The sequence below is a fragment of the Abrus precatorius genome, unplaced genomic scaffold (assembly GCF_003935025.1).
Source record: "Abrus precatorius isolate BTA unplaced genomic scaffold, Abrus_2018 Scaffold8, whole genome shotgun sequence".
Classification (NCBI taxonomy): domain Eukaryota; kingdom Viridiplantae; phylum Streptophyta; class Magnoliopsida; order Fabales; family Fabaceae; genus Abrus; species Abrus precatorius.
This window is the reverse complement of record NW_020874428.1, coordinates 14,184,177-14,195,570: the sequence shown is the minus strand read 5'-3', so window position 1 is coordinate 14,195,570 and position 11,394 is coordinate 14,184,177.

The window sequence follows — 11,394 nt, the reverse complement described above, 5'->3', positions numbered from 1 at the left end:
CACAACATCCTCCAAAGTTATCGTACATTGTTCGTTTGGAAGGTGGAATGTGTGAGATTCAAGCCTCTAACACTTCACAAGTGCAGTGATTAGTGCCCTATCATAATCAAACATCAGCACCATCTACACAACATGCCAAAAACCAGTATGCCTAAGAAATGGTTCTATCCTCGGATCTGGAGTGATTATTATATTATAACGTCTATTTTTTAAAATTTGAACTTCCTATAAGATTTAAAAAAATTATATATCAAATATTATTCACCAAAAGTAAACACTAAAATAGTAACTAATATTTAGTTCATATACTTAAGATATTCAATATAAACACATTACAACAAAATTATACTTAAATTAACTACCTTAAAATAAATATAACAAATAGTATAATTTAATTAAGATTATCTTAATGTATCAAGTCCATTAAAATAAATTAAATTATTACAATACAAATCAATAGTTAAATTTCTTTAAATATATTTAACATTCATTATATTTAAATTTATTCTAATTCACTAAGTTATAATCTAAATGTTTACTTACCTAAAACTATAATTATTTAATTTATAATAATAAATAATAAAAATTCTAATACCAAATACAATAATAGTTTTATAATTGACAATTGATTAAATACATAACAGAAATTATATGTTATATATACAATATACATCATATAATATATTACCATAAAAATAAATATATAACAAATAAATAAATAAATATACAAGAATAATTTTTTTGTAATTATTTTTAATTAGAAACTAAAAAAACATTAATGAGATTAAATTTAAAAAATTTCAGATAAAATTATATAATATTTTTAAATATTTACCTATACCGACAATTTACTTGCAATATGATCAACAAAATTAAGTCGATTTAGATGATTATCCATCTCTATTGCAGCAACATTGAATATCTTTATCTTCTTTTTTTCTCAAGGGATTATAGGTGTGTCTTCCTTCCAAGTTACCATGGCAGCAGATATATGGTGCGCAGAAGCCAATTTAAGTCGACTTGTACCCTTCCTCTATAGTCAATTCAAGTCAACTTCTATACAACATCAAAGTCAATTGAAATCGACTTTCTCACAACACCAAAATCATTTACAATCGACTTTTGTAGGAGAAAGTTGCGACGCAGTCATGTTTAACCCAAGTCAATTCGACTTCCTTGCAGCAGAAAAAAAACAGTTTCAATCGACTTTTGTAGGAATAAATGAGGTGGATTTACCTTCAACTAAAGTTGATTCAAAACAATTTTATTTTCAAAGGAAATTGTCTTAAATCGTTTTCTTAAAATATCAAAACAGAACATTTATTTTATTTTACTTTTGTTTATTTTATTATTTAAAAAAAGCTTCTTTTTCAAGAGGAACTTCTATGGTACCAAAAGTTTAGAGAGAATTGGATTAAGCTTGGGGACCATAACACTTCATTTTTTCATGCCCAAACTATGAATAAAAAGAAAAGGAATAAGATTAATGATCTCACTCTTCTTAATGGCATATGGTATTATGATGATTATATTTAATTGGAAGAAGCTCATAAGTTACTTGTGAATTTTTTTTTCAATTAGTCTCATGTCATAAATGAGCAGTGCCATCTAAATAATATCTCAACAATCACACTTGAGGATGCTTTCAATTTGGAGCAACTTATAACAAAAGAAAAATTATCCCTAACTTTCCATGCTACATACCCTTACAAGGCTCTCAGGCTTGACAGATTCCAAGTAATCATCTACAAAAATATTGATATGAAATGGGTAGTGATCAACAAAATCCCAATCACAAATCAAATGAACTAAAAATTTAACAAATGTATGTGATGCAACCTAGGTCATACTCTAGAGAATACTTTCATTTTTTAAAACGATTAGGAAAGACATGTTTGAAAGATTTATCATTCAACAGTAATCAGTTAACAAAAATACAAATGAGAATTATTTTAGAAAAATAATTAACAAAGCTCAACCTAAAGAACTCTTATGCAATGGTTTAATTCATCATTGATTTTAGTATGACTGATATTTGATTCCAATTTCAATAATCTCGAATTCTTCTCATGAGCATCTTCAAGTATTTAATCAATGTACATACGTCAATTAACAATCACATAATCAATGTTAGGTAATCTAATTTTAATCTTATTCGATTTACCTTGATCTTAGATCCGTAAATCTTCATAAAGTTATTCATAACTATAATATCTATAATATACAAATAATAAAGTGACTATAAATTATACAATCTATAAAAAATAATTTAAAAAGTGTAGGTGTTAAAAATTAATAAACTATATTTAGGGATATAATCTTTTGTCTTTGATTTTAAGAATGAGTCAAACAATAAAAAAGTTTGTTACTTTTAGTCTAATAATCAATTAATATTGAGTGCACTACCTCATAAAAGGGTGATCCTTCACTTTTCACCTTTCTTTCTTATTTATGTATATTCTTTCTAACATTTTCAATCACTAAATCTCACAATTCATATACTAAGCGAAGAGAAAAAGCTTTGATATCTATTCTTCTAAAAAATCATAGATAAGACTAATAAAAATGAGTAAATAGTCAACCTTATCCTACCAAATATCATCTAACAAAGTATCTTTTTCCAATTTAACTTTTCTAATATAATATTCTTTGTTGGAATATCATTGCTCACTGATAATCATCTCGTAGAGTCCTTTCTTTAATTGTTTAAACCTCTCAAACATTAATATAGTAGTTTCAAATATTATTGAAGTAACAAAAAGCAATTTTAAGGAGTCGAATGAATTAAATATTGATAATCCATAATGAAATTTTTAATAAAAATGATATCTTCTACAATTTTTGAAATCTAGTAACATTCTTGATAAATATTGTTTTTATTTTTTAATTTATTTTTGTATTCTTGGTTGCCCATATGTTTCTCAAGGGCTCCAATAGATGGATTGAAACTTGACTTCTATGATCAAATATGCTACTTTGAGAGTTCAACCTCTATAGTTACATCCTTGTTTGTTTGACTAAAATATTTATCTTTTATTTACAAGAACAATTTAATGTCTTTAAAAATATGGGTCGACTCTCCGTAATAGCCATGAAATTGAGAAGAGGTCTTGTTTAGAATCACTGCAACCATTAGTAACAATGAACACACTCATTTGACTCCATATATTTTTTATTAACTCTATGTATAATAAGCTTTTCACACGTCTTATTTTATTTAAAAGCAAACTTGTTCTCAACTTATTATAATTGGGAGGTTAGTACCCACTTATAAAATTGTTGGCAACACATATCTTTCTATAATGAGATTTCTTCCTACATGAAATGACAATCCTAAAAAGTAAAACATTCTAAAAATTTTATAATTAAGAATTTATAATGAGATTTCTTCCTAAATGAAATGACAATCGTAAAGAGTAAAACATTCTAAAAATTTCATAATTAAGAATTTCTTTAGTTTGCATATTAAAAGCATTTTCTAAATGTTGAATTTTGATTTTTTTTTTCTAAAAATCAGGGGCAATGTTACAAATTTTATTGTTGACTTATCCATTCTTATTACAACTTAATTATCTTGAATGTGTTACTTTTTTACAAGTTCTAATTCCTTTTTTAATAATATTTAACAAGTGTGCTCTCATTGCAATGTAAGTCCTATTAAAAGTTACATTACATAAGTTGCATTCAATTTTATAATTTCTACTCTCACCTACACTTTTTAACTTTGTAACAAAATTCTATAGAGGTTGTGTCATGATCTTGTTCTTTGTCTTAACTAGAATTGCTATTTTTACAATAGTTTTATACAAACATAATTTAAAACATATAAATAGTTAAAGCAAATACCATAACATAGTATCTTTCTTTGTCTAACATAAGTAATACATGAAGCAAGAAATTTTATTTTATTTTGGTCACAAACATAGTGACAAAAGATAAAATACCTCAATGAATGGAGTTTGAAAATAGAAACTATTATAAGCATTTAAAGAAGAAGAGTGACAAGAAACCACTCTCAAGCACTAACTACTGATAACAAAGAATAAGCATCCCATAACCATTAAAGAGCTTAAAAAAAGAAGCAACCTCACAATCACCGAAAAATCAAGAAAAAACAACCTATAACCATAGAGATGTAGATCTGAAAATAGAGATGTTTCTAACTTTGAGTATAGAGTAGGGATAAGGGGTCCAGTTAAAAAATAGAGACTTACCTGTGATGTCAAGTTTTATTAATGACAAGAAGAGGAGTTTGAAAAAAAAAAAAAAGTATAGCAGATAGGTAAAATGTTAAGCGTGGAAAATGAAAATAAAGGAAAAACGTGCAAAAGAATTCGAAGAATACAAAACATCTTTGAGTTCTGAATATTATTTTAAATATTAAAAAATAAATTCTAACACTTGAAATCTCTAAAAAAAATTTAAAAAATTCTTATGCTTGTAATGTCAATGAAGTGTCTAGCCATTTCAAAATTTCAGATGAGCATTTTAGTCGTATTAGAGCCATGTTAGAGTTGGAAAAGTATTTATTTTTTATTCAAATACTTTCATACAAGTGTTACACAGATGTTTGGTGCATGTTGGTGTTAGAAACATGTTTGACACCTCCTTGGATAGTTCTATGCTTCACAGCCAATAACAATCTAAGACAACAAGATGGAGTTCCTAAGATTAATTATAAAATGTTACAACTCTTCCCTACTAAAAGGAATATGACTAACATAAATTTCACTTAAAACTCAATTAGAAAAAAAAAAAAAAAACAACACATCTCTATGGTTATCATTTAAGAACAAGAATGAATTACAATACAAATAAAGCTGGAGGCACTAGAAATCAAGCATTAAATGTCACCAGTATGATCGTTAGGCACCTCCACAACTTTAGCTTTATATCTAATTCTTTGTTACACTTGGTCCTCATCATCAAATTTGGTACAAGACTTTAGTAAGATTAGAATCTCATATTTATAAGGATTTGTTAGTTCAACTAAATATTTTTTCTCCTTCGTATTAATAACTTTACATATATTCCAAACTAATACATTACTCATTAAATTTCAATATAAAACTATTGTATAAAAACTTGTCCTGCAAAATTTCAAGTTGATTGACATAGTATTATAATTTGTTTGACTAATTATGGTCACCATATACATCTTTTGGTTTTTTAACCATGATTCTTAGAGGTAATTTTAAGCTCTTAGAATTGAAAAAGTATTTATTATATTTTTGTATATAATAAATATTTTTAAAAAATTACCAACAGTAATTGGTTAAAATCACGTTTAAAGGTTAAAAATAAACATTTTTTATTTAATAATTTCATAAAAATTGTTTTTATATCTATTTAAATTGGATTAATTAACAAGAAAAAATAAATACAATCATAATTTCTAAAAAAATTATATATATGTATATATATATATATATATATATATATATATAAATTAAAATTAGTATCATTATTATTATTGAAAGAAAAGGAAGGATTTTAATTTATTTTGTTTTTATGGTTTAAAAAATATTTTATAAAACTCACTAAGTGAGAATATTATGATTTGTTTAATAAAATTAATTAAAATTTGTGAGCTTATAATCATGAAAGTTAGATAAAAGTTTATAGTCGTATTACGTGGCTTAATTCACTAAATTAGAATTATTTAATAAAATTAATTAGATGATAAACTTAAATGTGTTAAATGATTAATATATATATATATATATATATATATATATATATTTGATATATTATTAGGATTAAGTGTAGCTTGTTTATTTATTTATTATCATTTATTTAATTAAATAATGAAAAATATTAAAGGAATAAAATAATATTAAACAGAGAAAAAGAAGATCTAAAAGTATCAAGATTGTAATTACTATGAAACTGTAAATTGTTTAAAAAATAATAATAAAATTAAAAATAAATTAACTACTAACTTTTGAAAGATAGAAGCTAGGCAGCTTTCTTAAAGTTTGTTTTTCAAAAGTTAGTTATTAAAATTTATAAACTCCTTTTACTTTTTATTTATTAAATAATTTTATTAACTTATTTACAAAGTAAGGAATAAACAAATTTTTAGGAAAATTATAAATTTGTGTTATTAAATACACCTTAAATTGTGTCTTGTTTAGTTTAGGAGAAGGTGACGTACGTGTTTCATGATTTTTTTATTTGTTTGCATAGATTTTTGGTTTGATAAAACAATAGAAAATAAAATCTTTTTCTATTAACAAAAGTAAAGAGTTAAATGGATGCTCAGAATATCATATCATGTAGTGGTGGGTCTAAATAGAGAGATTGTGAAAACATTTTATTTCGGGTTAATGGTGTTATAATGACTTTTGAAACTATCACTATCTAAAAGATAGTAAACAATTTAATTATGAAATTGTGAATACTTGTAGTATATATTTTTTTCTTTTGCTGATATAATCTACACTCTTAATTTAACAACTTTTTTATTCTAAAATACTAAAATAAAAAATAACCATGTTCATTAAATGATACAATTTTAATATAAAAATATATATTTAAAAATACTACATCTCATCTCATTTGGATTTATGGATTTTTTATTTTTTTTCTTAATTCGTTGAGTTTCCAATAGTTTTTTCATATTTTGAGCTATATAATAGATGGGACTCTATAAATACACACATGCTCATTCGTTTTTTGTCATTAAATATTTTTTTCTTAGGAAAATAATATCATCATATTTTGAGTGAGTAAGATTTAAAAAAATTAAAATTGTACTTGGTGCAAGTTGATTTGCAACGAACAGAGGTTAGCATTTTTTATTCAATATTTGCTTTTGCATATTTATCTATCTTTCATTTGGTATCAGAGCCTCGTTACTTAGGTTTGTAATTAACTTGACATTGCATTTACAATTGAAGTTTTGAGAATATATCAAAGTAATTCAGGTGTTGACTATTGGAAAACTATATATAAAAGAAAGTAATAAGATATCTTTAAGAAACAAAAAGACTAATAGTTTGGATGTAATAGGCTACTCTGGTTTAGAATCTGTTGGCTACATTGATACTAAGAAATCTACATTTGATTACATTTTTACACTAGTTTATGAAATTCTGTTTTGGAGCAGTGCAAAATAGATCTTGACTTCTACTTCCATTATGAAGGCTAAGTTCGTTTATTATTTTAATGTTAATTCACATAATGTGTATGGTTGGAGAGTTTCATATCTGAACTTAAAATTGTGAACTCCATTTCTAAGTTGTTAAAATTATATTGTGACAACCCTGTTGCAGTAATTGTGGTTAATAATAAGAGTGAGAATTGAAATAAGCATATCAAAATTAGATATTTAGTTATAAAAGAATGTGTTAAATGAAAAAAAAGTGACTATTGAGTATGTTAGCACTAAATGAATGATTGTCGATTCTTTAACTAAAGACATGTTGTTACAACTCCTCATAAAGGATCGATGATATCACATATCCCTACTCCGAGTATAAATTTATTTGTGAAATAATATACATGTATAGTGCAATAAGGAAATATCTTCCCAAAAATTCAACTTCAACTTTTCAATGATTATAGCCAAGCTCCAACGACATTTCCATACAACTCCAAATTATTTTATATAAGCATGTATATTTACAATAGATGCCCCACGTGTAGCTCAAAATACAAGTTTATGACTGACAATTATATTCTAGAAAACTGTATGAGAAGTGGATACAACACATGTCCTAGACCAACAAAATAATTAAAGTTAAATTTTTTCCAGAATCATGTTGGCTTCGACTTTCCTCAACTAGTCCTTCTAGTATGAGAAGTGGATACAGCACATGTCACTTCTGCTCATGTACCACTATATGATCATTGCAACAAATACACCCCTAACACAAACAATATGCAAGGGTGAGCTTACAAAATAAAAATCACAATTAAAATATATATATATATATATATGTATGAATGTATATAGAATATAAACATAAATATTTATACAGTTTATTATTTCAACAATTTTCAACACCTAGCTTATCAATACATTATCAACTCATTTAATACAAATAGCAATAACTCAGCTCCAACTGGCACCACAACCTTAGCAAATTCAAAAAGAAGTTATAATCTTCCGGTCTGGGAACGACCCATTTTGATACTGGATCCAGATAAAGCATGACTTAACTCGGCATATTTCTCAATCGTTGCATGCCTACGCCCTCAACTCGGCATGTTTCCTACTAGTTACATGCTTACGCCCCTTTAAATACTTGACTCGGCCCCAGTATAATGACATTTCATACAAACACAACTAAGCCATATGGTAAGCATTTTAACATGTTATTTCATAGTATTTATTAACTAGTCTTAGCACATTATGCTACAACGATTCAACAACTATCTCAAATATGAACAATTTTATACCAGTCACAAAGCATAAAAAAATCTCATCATACACACATCAAGCTTATTACATCCATCAACAACAGTTAATCCACTCAGTTAGGGATCGAAATAGGTCAGGTCGCCTGACAGGGGACTAAGACTTAGCCTGGTCTAGACTTGACCTAACCTGACCTCTTTAATAAACAAACAAAGATTGAGCTTTTTTTAATGTCTGTTTAAGTAAATAAGTCTGGCCTGAACTGTTTACAAAGCTTATATATATATATATATATATATATATAATTTAAAAATAGAACTGTCAAAATATGTTTAAATAATAAATTTATTTAATAATAAATTATCATATTTGTTATATTTAAACAAGTTAAAGAATAGCTAAGTCTTTGAATAAGAACAAAACACAATCAAAACTAAAAAAAATATTTAAAAATAAAATAATAATATTGTATTAATATAATTTTTATATTCTTAATTTTAATATTATAAATATTTAATTATTATATTAATATATTATATTTAATTTTTTTTATTTATATTAAATAGAAATTGCTTAAATATAAATTATATTTTATTGAAAACTAAAATTTTATAAAAAAATAATAAAATTCAATATACAATATATATATATATATAATAAAATTATATAATAAATAATATAATTTTAAATAAATTATATATAACAATATATACTTTTTGTAATTTGCTACGTATTTTATTTTTATTAGTGTAAATTTTTTAAGGTACTAATAAAAAAATTTTAAAGTACTAAATCCACATCATATAGCCATACACCTAAATATAAATAAGTAATATTTAAATAATTATTTTTAATAAATTTGATATAAATATAGATAGTTGTTGATATACCATTAAATTTTAATAATTAATAAATATTTATATAAAAAAGTATAAATAAAATATTAAATTATTAATTAATTTATTAATTTATATATAAGATATAAACATATATTTTTATGTATTGTATCACTAATATTTTTTATATTATATTAATATTATAGTATAGTTAATTTTACGTATATTTATTAATTTAAAATAATAAAATAAATAAAATTAAATATTTTATAATAATTTTTTTAATTTAATAGTTATTATTATTACTATTATATATATATATATTACATTGAATTTAAATTTTTATATTAAATTTTATCACATTTTTTATTAAGATAAAAGTTTAAAAATATAAGGTATTTTAATTTAAATATAAATTTTATTAATTTTTACTATGTATATATGTTATTTTTCTGTATTGATGAATTTTATATCTATAATTTTTACAATGACAATATTTGTTTACTTTTTTAAATATAATATTTTTTTTTAGTTAATTTAATAAATTTTGTGTGTTTTACAAATCGGGCCAGTTTAGAGTGAAGTCTAGCTTAGCCTAGCTTATTTTCATCCCTACATTTAGCCATACTTGGTTTGGGTTCTATCCTAAGATTTATTCATACATTATCTCATTCTCAACTAAAATAAAATTATACATATAAATATCTCCGTGTCTAGTAAATAATTAAGGCTAGTTTAAACAAGCTCCCCTTACCTGGAACTAAGTTTTCTTAAATCGGATTCCACGCGAGTTCTAAAGAAAGAAATAACACTCGAGAGCTCAGATCTCCTCACTGTTAGGAAATAGAAACTTTAGAGAAGAGAAACTTAAGAAATTAGAAGTAGAGTTGGAGAACAAGATCTTAGGAGCTCACCTAGATCTGCATTAAACAGAGGTTTCCACTTGAATTGGGAAGAAGTTTGGCCTTGAAGAGATTTTATCTAAGGGAAGAAAGTGATAGAATAGAGAGAAAATGAGAGAGGAATGTTGTCTGGTGAAAAATGGATGTTTCTTTGCACTGAGGTTCCTTAATTACCCTTCCCAGTTTTCACGTTCTCGCTTGAGCCAGCTATCCCTCGCTCTACTGAGCCTTGCTCTGAGCGAGAAAACCAGAGTGTAAAACTTCCTAAATTTTTGTTATTCTCGCTTAAGCGAGAAGCGCCTCGCTTGAACTAGCTGCATATCGCCTGAGCGAGCAGCGTTCTCGTATGAGCGAGATTGGGCCAAGAGGGCTAACCATTTTTCCTGTAACTCCTCGTTTGAGCGAGCTTCTCTCACCTGAGCAAGGTCATCTCTCGCTTGAACGAGATCCCTTCTAGCCTAAGCGAAATCCTTTCTCGCTTGGGCGAGGGGACAATTGGGACACTCCTATCTAACAATCTAAAATGCCTAATTCAGAACGAATCAACCTCGCTTGAGTGAGAATTAGGTCGTTTGAGTGAGACACCCTACACCTAGAAATCCTAATTCTTCCTATAATGAAGCAATACAAGTTCTCAGCTACAATCCTCAGGTTATTATACCCCTAATACACTCAATGATATTAAATACAACAACTACTCTAAACTGCAATGACTCAGCTCTAAAATCAGCAATCATATGGCTTTCGTATTCATATGAAACTCTATACACTTCAAGCATACATAACACAATTCAAAAGAAATAATACATATATGAAAATACACCAATCTGACACATAGCACCAAAGAATTTTAAAGATTGTGTAGTATGAATGAGACTTGGTTTCATAATATGACAATCATTATAGGTAGCTAGGTACCTTTATTATTTTGATAATTATTTAGTTTTCATATTTTCTCATTATTTTGTACACATATTTGTTTATTTATTTTAAAATATCTTATTTAATTTTAACCTAGAATAAACATGTAATTTTTTGTATTAAACATAGAGTTAGTATTGAAAGACTTAATATATTGTAATACATGAAAGATAATACTCTTATGTTACCATAATTCATATATTTAATTTATAGAATAAATGGATCAAATAAAAAAATATTAGCAGTGTTGTGCAGTTCTATTTCTTAATTTTTTAGGAGCATAATGTGATTTATCAATTCATTATTCATGTTTTTTTTTTTTTTTGTGTGTGCAAATATTTTAATTTTTCAATTCCCATTAATATCTTCA